The sequence below is a fragment of the Ursus maritimus genome, unplaced genomic scaffold, assembly GCF_017311325.1.
Source record: "Ursus maritimus isolate PB19 unplaced genomic scaffold, ASM1731132v1 scaffold_12, whole genome shotgun sequence".
NCBI classification, from domain to species: Eukaryota; Metazoa; Chordata; class Mammalia; order Carnivora; family Ursidae; genus Ursus; species Ursus maritimus.
In genome coordinates, this window is record NW_024423564.1 from 40,424,550 (window position 1) to 40,429,331 (window position 4,782).

The window sequence follows — 4,782 nt, forward strand, 5'->3', positions numbered from 1 at the left end:
ATTGGTATCAATCTTTAATTTTCAATCTTTAATTATCAATCTTTAATTTCAATATTTCAATTATCAATCTTTAATTTCCCTGCATGCCCAATATAGTTTGTTGACATTTTATTTTTTTAAAGTTTATTTATTTATATAAGTAATCTATACCTAAGGTGGGGCTCAAACTCACAACCCCAACCAAGATCAGGAGTTGCCTGCTCTTCTGACTGAGCCAGCCACAAGCCCCTGCTAACATGTTTTTAATACAGTTTTATTAAACACTGCTTTGTGCCTGACACAGGTTTGGGGACACAGCAATGAACAAAAGTTACAAAGTCCCTGTCTTTATGGATCTCACGTTCTTGGTGGCAGGAGACCAACAAAGTCTGGAAGTGATAACTGTTAGGAAAAAAGATACGCAGGTGAAGAAAGAAAGTGGTGGTGCGAGTATACTCTTTTGGATACAGTGGTCTGGAAGCTTCAGATGTTGACCTTCGAGAAGGGAGTTGAAGTACGCATTGAACATCAACGAATTAAAGACATCTGAAGAGTTCTAGTCAGAGGCAAAAGCAAGCCGAAAGTCTTGAACTGAACAGAGCCTGCGCGTTGTAGAACAGCCAGAAAGCCAAAGGGGGGAGTTGGGGGTCGTGTGGTTGGAGATGAAGGAGGCGGGGGCATATATAATATCCATATATAGTTGAGACCACACCGCTAAGGGAGCTAGCGTGTACAAATTTTTCAAGAGGCCACAAAGGGCAGGATGGAGCGGACTTCCAACAGCGGGGCTACAGCGACGCCTTTCCTCGACAAATGCTAGGAAGGGCCAAGTTAAACTATTGCAGGGGATGAACTGGGTCCCGCCCTCAGAAGATCGACCCTCTTGCAAAGGCGAGGGCCGACCGCGGGGGCGGACCTCAGCAGCTCCCAGGCCGCCGGCGCTGCACCGGCAGCGGTTACCAGCAGGCGGTGTAGTGAGCGCGCCTGCAGCCGCCGCCGCCCGCCGGTCCCAGCGAGGAGAGAGGAGGGGACCGGAAGGAGCCGCTGGTGCTGCGGGAAGTGGCAGGAGCGGGAGGCGGGGACCCACCTGGAAGCGCCGCGGCGCCGCTGTCGAGCTTCCTGCGGCGGCCACCCGAGCAAGTGCCGTGGCGGGGGCAGAGAACGGCCACGGCGGCGGCGCCTCCCTAAGTGGCCCGCGGCGCCCTGCCGGGCACGAAAGGTGAGCAGTCACTCGGGGCACGTGGTGGGGGCCAGACATGGAGTAGGGAGAATGGAGGAGGAGGAGGGAACCCGGGGCACCATCGGCTTTGGGACCCGGATTTAGAGCCGAGTGCCGGGAGGGGGTGGGTTGGAGGCGGCGGCGGCGTCGGCAGCGACGGCGAAGCCCCCACGTGGGGTGGGGGTGCGCGCGCACGTGTGCGCGGGCGATAGGGGGGCGGGGAGGGCTCTTGGGAGGAAGACAAGAGCGCGCTCGCTTAGTAGCGGCCCACGTGACGGGCAAGCCGAGAATCTGCCTCCACGTGATAGGCTGGGAGGCTGGTTGAGGCAGAGGGATGTTGTGTCTGTGTGGTATAACCGTAGTCACTGGAGATTTTAGGGTTTTCTACCGCTTTTCTTCTCTACTAGGGGGGATAGATGAGAAATAAAAGGCGGAAAAGACTTTCTGCTATTTCCCTGTTCTACACGTTCTCCAGTCCGTTAATGAAGCACTTTTCAAGTTCCGAAATGCCGATTTCCCTGTACCGCCATGTTGGTTCTAGAGGAAACTCGCGAGATGCTAGTGGGTTTGTATCGCGAGATCTCTCGATTCTCGCGGGACCTTGTTGGCAGAGCAGTTGTCCTGGATGGCGAAGCCTTGGGTTCCGGGGGCCTGGGACCCGCAACTCTTTCTACAAGGCAAGTTGTTAGGGAGGGGCCGGGGGCGAGTGCCTCTTGGTGCCGGGAGACGTGCTAGGTTAGCTTCCTTTAGTCCTGAAGGGACTACATTGACCCCATTGAGGCGACATGGTCCTCCTCCCCACCCCCCTGCGGGCGCTCGGCCACCTGCAGAAGCGTCTGCACCCCTCAGCCCCGGCTCCTTTTACCCCGCGCAGTGATAATTCCACCCCCGTCCCACTCCCTTGGAAGTCCAGAGCCATTCTCGCGCACTCGTGACGATTCCATTGGATACCGTTGCCCTTACTTTGAAACGTTCTTGTCAGTTTTTCCCCTTGTTGCCATTTTCTGAAGAATTCCAGACCTGTTAACCATTCTGTCGCTTGTTTCTACTCCAGTACCTTTCTCCACTGGCCGTTCTCAGACGCTTAAAACTAAGCGCCGTGTATTATTTTTTTCTCTCTGGGCATCATTTACTCCCACTTACTGGTCATTGATAACTTCTCATGACTCTGACAGACTTTGTATTTACAATAACTTTCGGCAGTATTTGGAAGGAGCCCTTGTATCTCTGACAATACTTGATGTCAGAATAAAATCGTTCTTTTAATCTTTTTGTGCGTGACTATTAACTCATAATTATCGATATGATTTTGATTACTATGTTATGAGGTTGCCATCTTTGATGTTCAAGGATGGTTGTTTTGGGTCACATGTTCAAGATAATAGTGGAATGTTTTAAGGCAAAATTTTAGTTAAAACCAAACTTTTCTTCATAAACTTTGGTGTCAAAGTTTGGTTTTTCTTTAAATGAGTTTGACATAAAATTATTTTTTCTCCAACTTTTGATGTCTTATCAGAAATTAATTTACAGTGTATCTTTTTTTTCATTTTCTTGAGCAGTCTTTGGATTTATTTAGTATTTGTAGTGGGAGGTTAATTACAAAGCTAATCAGATAACTAGGTAATCCACTCTTTTTTTTAAACTATGAAAGTGTTATTCGCCTTTACACTTATATACATAGAAGTATGTAGAGTAAAACGCTCCCTGTTACACTCTGCCAGGTTGCCTTACTCAGTCTTAAATCTCTGTAACCTTCTTAGCAGTAGCTGTGTATTATTCTATGTATTTCTTTTAACGAAGAGGAGGAAGTGGAGTGTTTTAAGATAAACTATCCCATTAGCAATCAGTAAAAAATTTTCTACTCAGGTAAATTTTTATTTAGTGATATATGCCTATAGTTTTGACAAATATATGCATATTTGCTTTTTAAAAAGAAAATTCTTGGTACCGATTTTTTTGTGATAAGCGTTTTGTGAAAGTATCTTGAGGGGTAGCATTATTTTTGTCCTGGAGATTTAGTATGCTGGTAGCTTTGAACCAAAATAAAATCCATGTAAAATAAGATTTAAAGAAATAAGGATGATATCAATTGAACTTTATATTTTTATGTTTAGTATTTGTGTTATATATTTATCCTTATATTCATGCTTATATTTTGTGATACTTAAATATTTTCTAAATTATAACCCAAGTATGTGTATAGGAGTTTTCCAGAAGTTTTAAAAGTTACCAGCTCAGTTAAATAGTTCTGACTATGCAATTTTGTGAGCTCAACAGGAGAGTGGTAGGTATATCACTAGTAAATACAAACAAGTGTACAACTCAGAAGTTGCTAAGCAGCATTTTGTGGGGGTTTTTTTTTTTTTTTTTTGGGTATTTTTTCCCCCAAATCTAGAAGTATTATTTATCAGTCACATGAAAGTGACTTCACTCTTCTTGGGCAGTGTGGTTTTTTATTGTAATTGTTCAAGTAGTAAAGTTGGGGAATGAAAGAGTGTTGAAAGGTCTGATGTGGGAAAGAGGAAAAGGAGATGGGAGTATGTAGTTCGATATTGAGATTGAGTTGGAGAGTTGCACAGAGAAGAGAGGATGGTAGAAGGTTGACAGAGCCATGGTCTAAGACTAGGCAGGTTCATTATGGTTGGAGGGCAATTTGAGTTGACCGGAATTTGGAATCTTAACTTCAGGCAATTTTTTCCTCTAAAATTTTTTTGAATTGTTTTCAGTTATCTCAAAAATTGCTTGATATCCTTGTCATAAAAAGTCAGCAACTGAATTTGATATTTAACGGAAACTTTGTGAATTCTTTAGTTAGGTAAAGCTCTTGTTAAGTAACATTTGTTGAGTACAATTTATTATTTTTAGAAGTAGAAAATTGTGAAAACGAGAATGGACTCAAAGGTCACAGTTCTATAATGGTCTTTGCAAAGGTATCTACAGAACTATCTTAAGTAGTTCCCGTGTGCATCTGATCCTTGCGATAATACAGGTTTCTTAGAACTTTGTTTTATAAACTGTTTTTGGTAGTGAATTTTGAGAATTACCAGTCTTTTAGAGGCTGGTACTTATCTGAGGTACTGGGTAGAAATATACTGAGAAAATCTAAGGAGGTAGAAGACATGTATCTTACATGATTTGAGTTCGCTTGAGTAAAACTTAACCAAGAAATTTTATTTTCCCTTTTCTCAATCAACTGTCATAAAAGTGATCTGTGAGAGCCGATGAGCTTCAGTGATCAGAGGAAATTAATAAAAGTGATAATACAGTACTGGTCTGTCCTCACTTGGATTTTTTTCTTAGGGTCTGAAACAATGCTAATTTCCACAGACATATAATTTTGTAAACTATATGGTGTGATACCTGTGTTACATATTAGTTACATCAAGAATATAAATTTTATTTCTCACCTCTTGAACCAGTGTCCAAGAGAGATTACAGGAAATTACTTGACCAGAAATGTCAGTGAAAATATGTTGCAGGTGCTTTTTTAAAAAATCTATCTAATTTCGTATGAAAATTCAGTCTGGATTTCACTGCAAGGAATATTTGCTGGGAAGACTTTTTGATTTTTAAAGTAGTATTTA

The 4,782-nt window shown here is 43.1% G+C and overlaps 1 protein-coding gene across 3 annotated transcripts in view; it reads left to right on the forward strand.

Moving 5' to 3' along the window:
- The first annotated feature begins 1,066 nt into the window (after nt 1-1,066).
- ZZZ3 (zinc finger ZZ-type containing 3) overlaps nt 1,067-4,782 on the forward strand; it is a 99,074-nt gene continuing 95,358 nt past the window's right edge. For all 3 annotated transcript variants that reach the window (XM_040627122.1, XM_040627124.1, XM_040627123.1), the window contains exon 1: nt 1,067-1,198. The gene's annotated coding sequence lies outside the window, so the exon portion shown is untranslated. The remainder of the gene's footprint in view (nt 1,199-4,782) is intronic.